This window comes from Pinus tabuliformis, chromosome J (genome assembly GCF_031772625.1).
Source record: "Pinus tabuliformis cultivar Carrire ecotype Pingquan chromosome J, CPIR1, whole genome shotgun sequence".
Lineage (NCBI taxonomy): Eukaryota > Viridiplantae > Streptophyta > Pinopsida > Pinales > Pinaceae > Pinus > Pinus tabuliformis.
Genome location: NC_142295.1, coordinates 219,135,020 through 219,151,881, shown reverse-complemented (window position 1 = coordinate 219,151,881; position 16,862 = coordinate 219,135,020).

Here is a 16,862-nt window from a genome sequence, read left to right as displayed (position 1 = left end):
CTACCACATGACTTCTTAAAGTTAAGTTCCATCGGAGTAGTCACAGGCTTGCAATCCACCACCCCAAATCTTTCCAATATTTTCACAACATATTTTCCTTGAGAGAGGAAAATTTCCCCTAGATTTTTCCAAACCTCTAACCCTAGGAAATAGTGCATCCATCCTAGGTCCTTCATCTAAAATTCAGAAGCCAACTCCCTCTTATATTTGTGAATGAGAGGGTCCGCACCTGTCAGAAAGTGGTCGTCCACATAAAGTACGAGAATGAGAGGTTTATCATTTTCAACCTTAAAGTAAAGGTTCATATCGAATTCACTTCTAGTGAATCCCAACTTCATCAAATAGCTATCAATCCTCTCATACCAAGCTTGGGGTGCTTGCTTCAACCCATAGAAAGATTTCTTCAACTTGCATACATGAGATTCCTGGTCGTGTACTTCAAACCCCTTGGGTTGTTCCACATAGACTTCCTCTTTGATTGAATCATGCAAGAAAGCGGTCTTGAAATCTATCTGATGTAGGTTCCATCCTTGTGAGGCATCTGGGCTATGATCAAGCAGATGGTGGTGTATTAGGCAACAAGTGCAAATATCTCAGTGTAATCTACACCTTCCTTTTGAGAAAAGCCTCAAGCAACAAAGCGAGCCTTGAACTTTTCTGCACTTCCATTAGCTCCATGCTTGATTTTCTTGGGACCACATCCCAAACATGATTCTTCATAATTGACTCATATTATTCATTCATAGCATCCTTCCATACTTGTTGCTTCACAATTTCTTTGAATGATGAAGGCTCATTTTGAATGTTAGTGCTCATGGCGTCAATATCCTTGATACTTGTTCGGCTTCTTGCTTTCATGGAAAGTCCCCCTTGGTGCAATGTGTCTCTCAGAATCTTTGAGAGTCTCCCTAAGCCATGAGGGCCTCCTCTTGGAGGAGGAAGGCTCATGAGGAGGAGTATTAATAGGATCCATAGGTTCATCAACATCAGGCATCATTTCATCCTCTTTTTCACCCTGATTTCTTGTGTGAGCTTCTTTGTACTTTCTTAGGATAGGAAGCCTTTGTTGATATTCTTGAGGGCCATATCTTCATCGAAGGTGACATCATGACTTATATCAACTCCTTTTGACTAGCCACATAAATTCTATATCCCTTAGAATTGTCACTATAGCCCACAAAGATTCCTTTCTTCCCAGATGCACCCAATTTGCTTCTTTTCTCTTTCGACATATGAAAATATACGGGGCTTCCAAAAATTCTAAAATGATAGACATCGAATTTCTTACCATTGAACATTTATTTTGGAGTCTTGGAGTCCAAATCTTGATAAGGGCATCGATTTTGAACATACATGGCAGTATTTGCAGCTTCAACCCATATAACTTCGAAAGGCCTTGATCATGAAACATGGCATGAACAACTTCTACAATAGAGTGATTCTTCCTTTCAGCCACACCATTCTGCTCAGGAGTGTATGATGTTGTAGTCTCCCTCTTAATGCCAGATTCTTTGCAATAATCTTGGAATTCATTGGATTCATATTCAGTCCCATTATCATTCCTCAATATCTTGATTTTCTTCTCGAATTGGTTGCCAATCAAGGCTTTGAAGTGTCGAAACCAGGTGAACACTTCATCCTTCTTCTTCAAGAAGTAGATCCAGGTCTTGCAAGAATAATCATCCATAAAGATGAGATAATATAATTATTTTCCCAAGGAGTTTTCGGGCATCATACCAGATATGTCGGAGTGGACCAATTGCAATATGTTTATGGTCTTGCTATTGCTTGAGGGGAATGGTCCTCTTGTAAGTTTTCCTTCAGCACATCCCGAACATACACCTTCGTGCTCTAATTTGAACTCGGGCATACCTATCACCATCTGTCTCAAATCAGGTAGGGCCTTATAATGAAGATGGGCGAACCTCTGGTGCCGTAGTTCATATTGTAGAGATGTGTTGCAAGACATGGCTCCCAATGGACTTCCTCCCACTTGATACAAAGTGTCAACCATGAACCCAAGAGTAAAAGCATCTTTAAAATATCTTTTCCAAACATGTACCTTTCCATCGATAAAATCCACCTTGATTCCTTTATCTTCCATTGCTGAAATGGACACTAGGTTCTTCTTGAGATCGGATACATATAGTACTTCTTGCAAATGAATAATGTTACCTTTTTTCAATTGAAAGGCAACATTCCCTACTCCCTTCATGGGATAGGTGGCATCGTCTCCAAGGATGATCTCCAAGTTTGTATCCTTTTCTATCATGTCAGAGAGGGCTTCCTTGTATCCGGTGAAGTGCCTTGAGGCACCACTATCAATCAACCAATTTCCCAAAGTGTCCAGAGGAGAGGCATTAGAGAGGGCTGATATAAGATAGTATTATTTTTACTTATTGTTAACAACAATGGATTCTTCATACCTGGAGTTCCTTGATTTCTTGGAGGGTCGACCATTTCCTTGTTGTCCCACATTCCTTTTTCCTTTGCCATTGGACCTACCATTTATTTGATTGTTATTGTTGAAGTTTCCCCTGGAGTTGTTATGATAGTCATCATCTCGAGGTGTATCCCTTCTATTAGGACACTCCCTTGCATAGTGGAAAAACTTATTGCAAACAAAGCATCTTTCCTTCCAATTTTGAATCTCGATCTTCCTTGACTTTGCTTCTTTGAACCTGCATTGTTCTTCCTCTTGGAATGAGCAGAGAATTCAGTGGGGTTGCTTCTATTAGAAGGCATTTCTTGCTCCACCATTATTGTTTCTTGTTGAATGCATCTTGGAATCAATTATTCAAACCCAAAAATTCGATCATTGTTGAGTATAATGGTTATAAATACATACCACTCAGGTGGGAGTTCTCCAAGGGTGGTGAGAGTAAGTTCCCTATCAGGAATGACTTCTCCAATCGAGAGTAGATCATTCTTGATCTCAGTAATCCTCAAGAAATAGGATTGAATGTCCTCATCCTTTCCCTTCTTAATATCCTTCAACTTATTCTTGAGAAACAAAATTTGATTAGCATTACTAACCTTGAACATGCCGACCAACCTGTTGTAGTTCTCCTTGGAGGTCTTCAATTCGAAGATATAGGCCACCAGATGCTTGTCAATGGAATCCCTAATAATCTTATTTTCTTGACTTCAGCCCTATTATATTTGGTCTTCGGAGCAGCTGGTGCATTTGAAGGAGGCTCATGGATTTTACCCTGCACATAATCCATCACTTATTTTTCTTCCAAGGTCAAATCAAGGGACATCTTACATCCATGATAGTCAAATTTATCAAGGAGCTTGTCTTCAGTTGGGAAGTAGGATGAGGAACCCATTGAGTCTTTTGTCCTTGTCCAACTATCTTTGGTGTTTTCTCTTTCACTCTTTCTTAGGCTTTGTCTTCACCTTAGCTCTAATTCCATGTTAGTTTTAGGCAACAATGGTATGTTCAATGCTTTAGAGAAATTTTAATTCAATTTCTTTGTTAGCCCAATATAAATATTCATTTTAGAAATCACTCGAACATGAAAGTAAAATGTTGATAGAACATAAACATAAACAGTAGAAGACAAGCCAAGACAAGAGGACACAAGATGTGGCACCGGCCAAGGACAAACCCCAATATGGGGAAACCCTTGATCAAATATTCTTTTAGTCTGCAATAGTTCAACAGAGAGAGAGATATGTGAAGATGAGTGTGTCCAAATGAGGATGAGGCATTATGTATTTATATCAAATTTTGAGGATGAATAGGCGTGATTGTTTGGATTCTGAGCCTACATAAGTTTGTTGGCTGACCTTGACAATTTGCCCATAATCAAAATAAATTCATAACTCCATTTGTACATGTCAGAATCAGATGATATCGAGATCAATCCTACACCTCTCAGAGAGAGGAATCCAAGAAAAATATCAGTTGTCATAAATAAGGTGACCCATGTTGATTTTGGCCCTAGTTTCCAATTTTAACAAGGTCGTTATAAACGTTGGGAAGGACTAAGACTAAAATTTTGTGAATATGTTGGTAATAGACACACTGAACACTAGATCTCAAGGGATTGAGTTTGTTGTGAACTAATGAATTATGTGTAATGGGGATGTTTTGCATGCCTTAGTTTGTTATCATTTGCTATATGCTTTTGTTTTGTTGAATTTGAGCATGGTCATGCTACTTTATGTTGTTGTAATGGTTTACTATCATGGTATTTTGTTAAAATTGGCAACTAGGGAAAAAATTCATGTGGGTCATCTTATTCATGGCTGATAATATTTTTATTAGATTCCTCTTGTCGAGAGGTGTTTGATATAAAGCTCATCGATTCCGATAAGTATTTATGGAGATATGAATTTATTTTGATTATGGAATTATTATCAAGCCGACCTACAACTCATGTAGGCTTAGAAGCCCAATAGTCGCATCTATTCAAACATCATCAATTGTGTATAAATACAAGAGGAATTTTCCTCATTTGGACTCACTCATCTCATCACATCTCTCTCTCTCTACTGCGCAGAAAAGAGTCTCTTCTCTACTGCGCAGAAAAGGGTCTCTCCTTCACACATGTGAAGGCGGAAGCTGCTGAAACTGAAGCTGCAACTGCAGAAGTAAATATTGACCTGCGTGGACTAGAAGATATCCTCATTTAAACTATGTTGTAGGTTCATCTGAACCTCCTCTGGAAGCCACAAATTTTGGTGGTGGAATCAAGTCAATCCGATGGATGGTTTGCAAGATATCGACTGCCCTAGTTTGAAGCCGGAAGCTGCTGAAACTGAAGCTGCAACTACAGAAGTAAAGATTGACCTATGTGGACTAGAATATCTCCTCATCTAAATTGTGTTTTAGGTTCATCTGAACCTCCTCTGAAAGCTACAACTTTTGGTGGTGGAATCAAGCCGATTCGACAGTCGGTTTGTGAGATATTGTCTGCCCAGTTTGATGATGAAGCCGCTAATTATGATGCTGTTGATCTAGGGTTTGCTCCTACTGATATCAATCAGATTTATTGTACTATTTCTCTCTGCTGAATTATTGAAGATAAAAGAAGATTTGATCAAAGGGTTTCCCCACACATTGTGGGGTTTGTCCCTGGCTAGCCGCCACATCTTGTGTCTCTTGTCTTGGCTTGTTTTCTGTCGATTGTTTAATGTTCTATCTACACTTTAATTTATGTACATTTGATTGCTAATTTGTGGAATACAATAAGGAAAAGAAGTAAACTGTTATAAGCATAGAACATACCATAACTTAACATGGTATCAGAGCTGAGGTGAAGACAAAGCCCGAGCAAGAGCAAGAGCAATCACCGAAGAGAAGATTAGCAAGGCTATCCTAAAAGAACGATGGGGTCCTCAACACTCTTTCCTGCCGAAGACAAGCTCCGTGAGAAAGCTGACTATCACGGATGTAAGATGTTTATCGATCTAACCCTTGAGGATCAAGGAGTGTTGGATCATGTGAGAGGTAATATTGTTGAGCCTCCATCAAATGCAGCTCCTGCTGCCAGGAGCAAATGGAAGAACAAAGAAATTAAAGTAAAGAAGATCATCCGGAACTCTATCAATAAGCGCTTGGTGGCCTACATCTTTGAACTAGACACCTCAAAGGAAATCTATGATAGATTGGTGAGTTTATTTAAAGTTAAAGATGCAAATCAAGTTTTGTTTCTTAGAAATAAGTTGAAAGAAATTCATAAGGGTAAAGATGAGAGTATGCAAGCTTACTTCTTAAGAATCACCGAGATCAAGAATGATCTCCTATCTATTGGGGAGACTATTACTGACAGAGAAATGGCACTCACGAATCTTGGAGGATTACCATCTGAATGGTATGTGTTCATGACTGCTCTTCTGAATAATAATCTAATTCTTGGTTTCGAAAAATTAATGGCTAGATGCATTCAAGAAGAAACAAGGGTAAAAGAGCAAGAAATTCCCTTTCCTAAAGGTCCTCCTGCTACTTTTTCTTCTCATGCGAAGAAAAGAAATCATTCCGTATCGAAATTGAAAACAAAGGCTAGACCTAATGGTGGAAGAAAAGGACGATGTTACATTTGCAATAAAGCATGTCACTATGCAAGGGAATGCCCTGATAGAAAGGACTCACATTGGGACGATGATCAAAATCTCTCTCATGGTAATCGAAGGGATGGAAAATTCAATAGCCAAGGTAAAAGGAATGTTGGAAATCAATGAAGAGGACAACCATTCAAGAAGGCTAGAAATTCCAGGATGTATTAAATGCACCTGATCTCTAAAAGAAGCTGGTGTCCATCTCGGCAATGGAAGACAAAGGCTACAAGGTAACCTTCTGTGATGGCAAGGTATGTATATGGAAAAATAATGTCAAAGATGCCTTTACTCTTGGGTTTCGTGTTGATTCATTATATCAGGTCGATGGAAGTCCACTAGGTGTCATGTCTTATGACACATCTCTTCAGTCTGAACTTTGGCATCGGAGGTTTTCCCCCCTTCATTATAAAGCTCTACTCGGTGTAATACAAATGGTGACAGGGATGCCCAAATTTCGAGTAGAGAAAGAAGGTGTATGTTTGGGATGTGCCGAAGGAAAGCTCAAAAGGGGACCATTCCCCTTAAGCTTAAGCAAGACCTCCGATATATTACAATTGGTTCACTCAGGCATACCTGAGGTTGGAATTAAGAGGGAGACTACTACACCACATACTCTAGAGCAGAATGGTGTGGCACCGTATGATTGTGGAAGCTATCTCTATGATGATGTAACAATGCCTAATGTGGAAGAACCGATGGATCCTATTTATCCACCTAAGCCTTCCTCTTCTAGGAAGAGGCCTTCATGGCTTAGGGGGCTACTTGATGATGTTGAAGGAAATACTGCACCCTAAGGAACCTTCCATGAAAGTAAGAAACCCAACAGGTATTAGGGATACCTGACCAATATGAGCACAATCATACAAAATGAGCCTTCATCATTCTCAGATGTCGTCAAGCATCAAGTATTGTTATAGACATATTTGGGCACTGAAACCCCAATCGCATATGTCCATAAACCAAGGGATTCTAAGCCCCTATAAGTGTTGTTTCATACCCTAAAGGAACAAGGTCAACTGATTACATCATTTCCTAGAATTTCTCCCTAAAAAACTACTCAGAACTGGTCAAAACTGGACCATACAGACTACTCCATGTTGAGGGTGCGATGCATCTCACCTATTACACACAGGGCGTGCGATGCATACTGAAAATCCCTTCTGTAGGGTGTGATGAGCGAGAGTAGACAAATGGCAGAGGCAGTTTGCTAGGTGGAAACTCAAAGAATCTTCTAGAAACTGCTCATATGACACTTGCCTCTCTGAATTCGCCCAGGGATGAGTAAGAGATCATGAAATCTCGAAGCGGAACCAAGAACTATCAGTGAAATGACACTAATCAAAATCCCAGAAGCTGACTCACTCTCCTGCAAACATCTATATATGGATCCCTCATCCTAGAGATCCAGAGGCTGGAATTTTGTAATTTGCAAGGAAGTGCTGTTGGTTTCTCTTTGAAGAAATTTTTGGGTGATATTGCTTTGTATGAGGTGAAGAGGGCTTTCATGCTGGGAGGATGATGCTGGATCAGACAACTTGGTTGTAATCCTCTCTTCTACTACTTCTATCAATAAAGCTATTTGAGTTTTCCTCCATATGCTTGTATATCTCTGAATCTTGTATTTGTATATTTATATGGTTAATGTACATCTGATCCTACATTGTTTATGGTTATAGATCTCTATGCTTTGATGGTATTTTGTTGCCTTGACTCTGCAGGTGTTATTTGAAGCGGGACAAGTGAGAAAGGAGTGGCGAAAGCTCTATCAAAGGAGAGAGGAAACGAGAAAGGAGACTAGCGAAAGACTGAGGTTGGTACTCTCTGCTTCTCTCTCATCTATCTCTCATAAAGGAAAACACAAGTAACTTTAGTTTGTTTGTTTCTAAGATAGCTACCTGTCTTAGTGGGACTAGCAACTCTTAATGGACACTAGTTTTCCCGATAACAAAATAGTGACTCCGCTGGGGATTGAATAGCTTGTTTGTTTCGTTACTGTTGTTTGCTTTATAAACCACAGACAGAGCCTGAAGTTAAGCCAGCTAGCCTTCGAACTACTTTTGCTATGCAACTGCAAAGTAGATCAACACTGCTCTAGTCAATCTCCAGGTTGTTTTATGAACTGAACATCTAACTTGCAAACATCCTAAGTGCCCTGGTGGTGGCTCAAATAACCTCATTAGATCAGCCCCTATACTTTGTGTTTTCTAACTATCATTAGCTCAGCCTAAATCCCTGAACTTAGCTACAATCTGTGAGTAAAAACCAAGCCCAGTCTCGTCCCTAGACAATCGCACTGTCTCTCATTGGAAATCTGGATGCATCGCACCTCCCGTGTGTTGTAGGTGAGATGCATCCCTGTTTCCCTGTGTTACAGGTGCGATGATTGACTAAGATTGTTTCTGCCTCTAGATTTTGGTTTTTTCTTCATTGTCTTCAGCTTTATTCAGTAGTTTTACTGTCTATGATCAGTATATCACTGTTGAAACCATATTCCTTTGCATTATTCAGCCTCCAATGATAAGGAATTGTGAATGTATTTTATGTATTTTTCATCATTTACAGTCCTCCTTTGCAAATAATAGCTTAATCAAACTGTTGTCTTTTGATTTGGAAGTGTCGCAACTGTCGTTTTCAGTCAAAAAAAGAATGTCGTGAAGTCTTCCTCTTTTAGATAGTAGATTACACTTTTTCCATTGTATGATTTTGAAATTATTAGTATTTCAAGTGTCGAAAGCAGTTTTAAATTCGAAATCGCAAAGTGTCGTCTTAGTCTTCCTTTTGTTTCGAAAAGAGAAAATTGTCAGTACTATTGCTTTGAAAGAAAATAGTTCAGATCTTTACTTATTTTTCTTTTTGTCATTCTCACTTTAAGGGAACTGAAAAACAAATACATGCATGTGCATTTGCATTTAGACTGCATGCGGAAATTGATTTAGGAAAAGTGCATCTAGTGTGTGCTCTCTGCTCTATGTTGAAAGAATTTTATTTCTCTTTCCTTAGTAGCTAGGAGGCAAACTCCTTAAGAAAGATCAACTATAAAATAAACCTCAATGAACATAAAAACGCTTTGGAACCTAACGCACAACATCTAGAAGTCTAGGATAGAGACGTATTCCGGCGACGTAAAGCCTCGTAACTTTTGTTTTCATCGTAGGTTGGGTGAGTCCTCCTCTTTGATACGACAAGTGCCAGTACGGACTTATGCTCCCACGTACCGTCAAGTATATATTGGGAGACCACAATAGGCTATATCCTTTATCCTTAAGAAAATGTGTCTGCCGCCCTATCAATCGCAATGCACTGAACACAACATTCGAGAAGATTGACTGCTGTGCCATAAAACGTATTCTGTAGTTTTGCGATTGGTTGTGTAATCCCTCTGTCTAGATTTCTAGAGCAGTCACTTTAGTTCCTTTTTAGACTCCTTAAAAGAAAAGGTCCATCTGAGCATGTGTCACTTCAGGCTCATTAAAAATTGAAGGCGACTAGAGTCATCTTTAGCTTTTTCTCCACTCTTAGAAATTGAAAAAGCAAGTTGTGTCAAAGCGCCATAAAATTAATTTTATTTGGAATAACATTTTCCCCTTTTTTTTTGAGTTGATCAAGTAATTCGAAATCATGGAATAAATTCAATCAAAACCTCGTCGCTCGCGGAGACTAGCGAGTCAACCGTCTTTGACCTCGGAAACAAAACCATCCCGAGCAAAGCATTCTCATTTAACTGAGTCCAATTCAACCAATTTATTTGAAACCTGCGTTTCAACATCGTCAGAGACTATAGTTACTCCAATTATCTCTGGTACATCTGCCTTTACAGAAGAAGTTATGCAGATACTAGAGGACATTAGAACTGATCCTAGTGTAATGGTAGACACCTCTATTCCTAAAGCAGTTCCACCTAGGACTGATCAAGAAACTGAAGTTCACTTACCTGAACATCTGGAAATTGAATTCCAGAATTCAGAAGGTGTCACCCCTCCAGTATCTGTTACTACAGAAGCTACACTTTCTTTGGCTCCGTTTTACGGACTTGACGATCTACCTCTTCCACCTGGATTGATTGCTATAGAAGAGATAGTGGAGGATCTTCCACCCAGTACTCTAGTGCATTTTGGAACTGGGATCCACTTACATACTTCTACTACAGAAGTTAGTTCTTTTTCATCGCAAGTTCTTGTCGAATCGCTAGGAAATATTTTGGATAGACTAAACATGTATGAAAAACCATCAACATCTAGGACTGTGTCGACTGACACAGCTACGGCAGAGCTTCCTGCTGCCGTTCCTACAATGATTGCTGGTATACCATATGTCCCAGCAAGTTATCAACAACAAGCTGGAGTCTAGTTAGGGACTGTTTCGACGACATGGTCAGTTCCTATTTCTTCATTCGGATTCTCATCTGGTATTTCTTATGTTGAAACTCAACAAGTTGATCCAATGTGTCTTCAAAGGCTAATGTACCCTTTAAGTACCGGATTGCCACCATCTGGGGGGCAGTATGCCTTTTCATTGTTCCCTCCAGGAGAACAACCATATGAGAGTTTACAACAAGGTTCAGGTCAAACTAGAATTACATCCAGCGGTTGGGTACCAATACTGCCTCAACAACCAAGGGTTGTATATTCAATGAAACCAGTCCATCCTGTGTCAAATATTCCCACTACACCTGCTATTGTGACTGTATCACAAGTACAAGCAATACCTGTTGTATGTCAACCTCAAGTTTCTCAGGTTGAAATACAACAACCTCTCGTCTCAACAATTCAATCACAACCTCAGGTTAGTGCCTCCTTATCTGGAGCGACTTAGGCTCAAACAGGTACTATGACTCCTCATCTTGGTCAATCATCCAGTATTGGACAACAGCAAGTGGCCCAACAGCCATGGCTGGTTCAATATCAATAACCGCAATTCCAACAATCATATCAAGGACCTGAGCAACAAGTAAGTAATGGGCAACTGCATTTCCAAAGCGGTTATCAACAACCATACTATAATGGTTATGACCATCAACCTTATCAAAATTACCAGCATCAAATACATTATGTTGGTATGCAAAGACCCACTGCTCAGGTGATTCCATGTATGCTTCGCCTAACCTGAATCAACAGTTTCCCTTTGTAGCAACTCTAGAATTAACAGACCTAAACCGTCTAACGAATGACCCAATTGCTTACACCCCTTGGTGGCCTACGATTCCTCATAAACTTCCCTCTTATATTCCTAAATTCAATGGAAATCTAGGTGAAGATCTGTCGAATCATGTGATGACATTCCATTTGTGGTGTTCATCCAACACCTTGAATGATGATTCAATCAAGCTTCACCTTTTTCAGTGAACGTTAACAGATCCGGCAGCTAAATGGTATATAGAATTGCCTAGAGCTTTGTTTGATAACTTCAGCACCCTTGCCACTACCTTTTTAACCCATTTTCAGCTACCCATAAGGTACGAAACAGGGATAGAACTCCTTACCAACTTTAAACAAATGACAACCACTCACATATCTGATCATATTCATGAGTAGCGGTGCCGTCGAAGAATGGTAAAGACGTACGTTCCTGATCAACTTTTAGCTGAATGGTTTATAAAGTCATTGTTACCCTCTATTATGGAGGATGTGGCTAAGGGAGAAGTTTTCACCGAAGAGCAAGTCATTACTCGTGCACAATATTTAGATCTGATCTATACTCAGTTTGGCACACTCTACAACAAAATTCCTGACGCTCCTAGACTAGAATTTTCCATTCCTCCTCCTCCTAAATCAAACAAAGACTCTCATGCCGGTGATGGCGTGATAGGTATGACAAGCATGAAAACCGAAAAGGCTACATCTAAGAAAGCCCATACGGTTTCTAGTCAAAAATCAGATGAAGAACCTCTCGCCTCGGAGGTCAATGCCATGTCAACTAACAAGGGAAAAAATCTAAAGCAACAAGGGGGCAAGAAGAAAGGAAAAAATAATAAGAAGAAATAGGAAAATTCACCTCCTGAAAAATCTTTTGAAAACCCTACTGGGCAAAAGAAACCTCATTATCCATGTTACATATGCGACGATGAGCATTTCACAAAAGATTGTCCACATAAAGCTAAGGTTATGAAATTTTTAAAAACTTCAAATACCCCAGCGGTGTTGACTAATCCATTTCCAAACCTAGAAATAAACCTGGTTTCTAGTGATCGTGCTTCCCCATCCCAACTGCTTATGTTATCCATCTCAAAATAGCAAAATGATGCTTTGATATCAACAAGAAATAAATATTATGGAAATCCATAGTGGTTGAACGACAAGGCTACAGATCAACTCGGTAGTTCGACAATAACTTCGCCAGAAGTTGTTCCACCAATCATTCCTGAATTAACAATAAAACCACCTAAGGGAGTGGTACATAAATCGACGTTTAATCCTAGTGCTCGAGCAGCACATAATCATAATATAGTGGAGGATTTGGCCCAATCGCCATCCGCTATGTCGACACTTGAAGTACTGCAGAATTTCCCCTCCCAAAAGCAGGCTTTGTTATCAATGATAGGTGGGATTGATCCAATGGATTCCAATCTAGTGGCCTTTAATCATAAAGGATATGAATCTCAGTCACCGGCCCAACTCCCTTTCCTCATACAGGTAAAAGCCCTCAAAAAAACTGTTCATCGAACAATCATTGATGAGGGGGCATCTACTTGTATTATGTCAATGAGTTGCTGGAAAACTTTAGGCTATCCACCCTTGTCACGATCATCAACAACATTAAAAATGTTTGATGGAAGTTCACTACCATTAGAATCGTTAAAAAATAGCGACAGGTTTGCTCGAAGGGAAAATTATAGAACAAGCATATGTTATCCTCCTCAAGCTTGACAAAAATAAAGAGGTACTGGTCAGCAATGACTGGGGAAAAAGGGAAGAAAACTTGAATAACTTCATTAGTAGCAGGTCGCTCCTGAACATGACAATTTCACTCCGTCACCATGATTGAGTCGGGTTGGGTTATTCTGTTCACCAGTCATATCACCATTGGTCCGTCGTACCATCCATTTTTGGGGTTAACGCTACCAATCCATTTCAGTGTTGCCGATATGTTCAAGAGAAGTCGCTCAAAGAATTCACCAACCTAGCTAATGCCTCATCCACTACAATACCTACACTCTCCATTTTTCATGACCGCCACCCTGAACCTTGTATCAACAGATCGTTTTCACCTCCACGAAATCATTTCCTCCGTTCCATGTCGTAGATGTGGGATTCATTAAGGCCCTCCTACGATGGGTCACTTCTTGTCGACATTAGCTCATTATCCAAGAAGTTGACTTAGGAACAACCCTTTCAGTACTTTGAAGCTTGCATGCCTCAATGGCAAGTTTCTCACTTTCGGCGACATGTTTACATCAATGGCCTTCGACCGAAAGATTTTGCGTGGTGTTCGACATCAACTCATGTATTCACACCATGTGAATTGTACTGCAGTACCTTGAGGGTCATCATCATTATCGGTGATTCCTCTCGTGCTTGTTAACAACTTACATCATTGGCTGGTAATGAGGCGATGTCTTTCCATGTTCAACATTAGAACATCTTTTCACATGGATCGACTTGTACTTCGGGCAAAGATTGAACAAGTTTGAAGACCCCGGATCTAGTTTCATCCATCTAGGCTGCGATATATTCAGGAAAATAAAGACATCAAATGTACATCATTGCTGCACAGATAATCATCCAAGCCAAGGGATGATGGCTCTACCAGAATCATTAGTCTGTCACACAGACGATTGTCTGTCCTATGTACATGAATATGAATTTATAAAGCTGAGCATGGGAATGCCCACCTCAGCTAGATCATGAAAATATTATGAAGATAATGTATTGTATTGTATCTTATTACAGGTCACCTTCCATTTCGAAAAACCTCGGATCCTCATTATAAGGCATTTCACCCGACATCAGAAGATTTACAACCTCATTCTTTAGGGGGCAACTGTTATAGACATATTTGGGCACTGCAACCCCAATTGCATATGTCCATAAACCAAGGGCTTCTAAGCCCCTAAAAGTGTTGTTTCATACCCTAAAGGAACAAGGTTAGTTGATTACATCATTTCCCGGAAGTTCTCCCTAAAAAACTACTCAGCACTGGTCAAAACTGGACCATACAAACTGCTCCATGCTGAGGGTGCAATGCATCTTGCCTATTACACACGGGGGGTGTGATGCATACTGAAAAGCCCTTCTGTGGGGTGCGATGAGCTAGAGCAGACAAATGGCAGAGGCAGTTTGCTAGGTGGAAACTCAAAGAATCTTCTAGAAACTGCTCATATGACACTTGCCTCTCTGAATTTGCCCAGGGATGAGTAAGAGATCATGGAATATCCAAGTGGAACCAAGAACTATCAGTGAAATGACACTAATCAAAATCCTAGAATCTGACTCACTCTCCTACAAACATCTATATATGGATCCCTCATCTTAGAGATCCAGAGGCTGGAATTTTTTAATTTGCAAGGAAGTGCTGTTGGTTTCTCTTTGAAGACATTGTTGGGTGATCTTGCTTTGTATGAGGTGAAGAGGGCTTTCATGCTGGGAGGATGATGTTGAATCAAACAGCTTGGTTGTAATCCTCTCTTCTACTACTTCTATCAATAAAGCTATTTGAGTTTTCCTCCATATGCTTGTATATCTTTGTATCTTGTATTTGTATATGCATTTATATGGTTAATGTACATCTGATCCTACATTGTTTATGGTTATAGATCTCTATGCTTTGATGGTATTTTTCTGCCTTGATTTTGCAGGTGTTCTTTGAAGTGGGACAAGTGAGAAAGGAGTGGCGAAAGCTCTATCAAAGGAGAGAGGAAATGAGCAAGGAGACTAGCGAAAGACTGAGGTTGGTACTCTTTGCTTCTCTCTCATCTATCTCTCATAAAGGAAAACACAAGTAACTTTAGTTTGTTTGTTTCTAAGATAGCTACCCATCTTAGTGGGACTAGCAGCTCTGAATGGACACTAGTTTTCCCGATAACAAGTATGGAAGGATGCTATGACCATTATGGAGAATGATGTCCGGGAAGTAGTTCCCAGACCCCAGGACAAGATAATTGTTACTTCAAAATGGCTTTACAAGATAAAGTTGTAGCAGATGGAATTACATAATAGTATAAGGCTTGTTTTTTTGCTTGTGGTTTCTCCCAGAAGGAAGGTATAGACTATTATGTGATATTTGCACCTGTTGCTAGATATACAACCATCCGCTTGATCATAGCCCTTGTGGCTTAACAAGGATGGAACCTACATCAGATGGATGTCAAGACCATGTTCTTGGACTTTTCGATCAAAGAAGAGGTCTATGTGGAGCAACCCAAAGGATTTGAGATTTAGGATTGAAAATATCATGTATGTAGGTTGAAGAAGGCTCTCTATGGGCTGAAGCAAGCACCCTGAGCATGGTATGAGAGGATCGATAGCTACTTGATAAAGCTGGGATTCACTAGGAGTGAAGCCGATCCTAACCTTTACCTTAAGGTTGAAAATGACAAGCCTCTCATACTGGTGTTGTATGTGGATGACCTCTTTCTAACAGGTGTAGACCCTCTCATTCTCAAATGTAAGAGGGAGTTGGCTTCTGAATTTGAAATGAAGGACCTAGGACTGATGCACTATTTCCTAGGAATTGAAGTGTGGCAAAAGCCAAGGGAAATTTTCCTATCTCAAGGAAAATATGTGGTGAAGATTCTGAAAGGATTTTGTATGGTGGACTGCAAGCCTGTGACTACCTCGAGGATCTTAACTTTCAGAAGTTATATGGTAGTGATGTTGGACCAGATTTGGGAAATGCCTCTAAGTTTCAAAATCTCATTCGCTTTGATGTTCTTGGTGAACCTATGTCTGAACATATGTTTTGCAATTAGCATTGTGAGCTCATATTTGGTTGAGCCTCACTAGATTGGTGCCAAGAATCTTCTGAGATGTCTTCAGGACACAATCTCTCATGGATTGAGATACATTGCTGGAAATATGAAACTGCATGATTATTCGAATGCTGATTAGGCAGGTAGTGTGGAGGATCACTGGAGCACTTTTTAGTGTTGTTTCTCTTTGGATTCTTCTTCGATATAATGGATGAGCAGAAAGCAGAATTTGGTTTCCCTAAGCACTGCCGAGACCTGATACATATCTACAAGTATGATCTCGTATGAAGTTGCCTGGTTGGGGAAGCTCTTCAGTGAGCTGTTTGAACACATACCATTGTGATTCTCTGTAACAACCAGAGGTGGGATTCGATTATTGAGGAATCCCAGATTCGTCGATTGCTCTAGCAGATAGACATCATCTGGGATATGGTAAGTCGATGAGCAAAGAGGCTCCATCACATTAAGATGATGTATAGGTTAATACACCTTGTCAAAGCCCCAAGGAAAGATCTAATCTATGATTTTCCCAAACGATTTGGAGTCGTCAAGAAACCCTTGTACAAGGCTCCTGCATGTTGCATACATTGAGCTTTGGGAGCTCTGAGGGCTTACGGTTCTTACTGGAACAACATACGACCACAAGGTGACTCACCCTCCCCTGGTGGTGCACACTAGAACAAGATGATTCGCTCTCTTGTGGGATAAGATGATTTGCTCTATTGTGGAACAAGATGATTCGCTCTCCTGTGTAGCAGGATGATTAGTTCTCCTGTGAGGCCTGGATTGATGTGTTCTCCATGGCAATTGTAGCAGGATTGATGTGTTCTCCTGTGAGGCCTGGATTGATGTGTTCTCCATGGTGGCCTGGATTGATGTGTTCTCCATG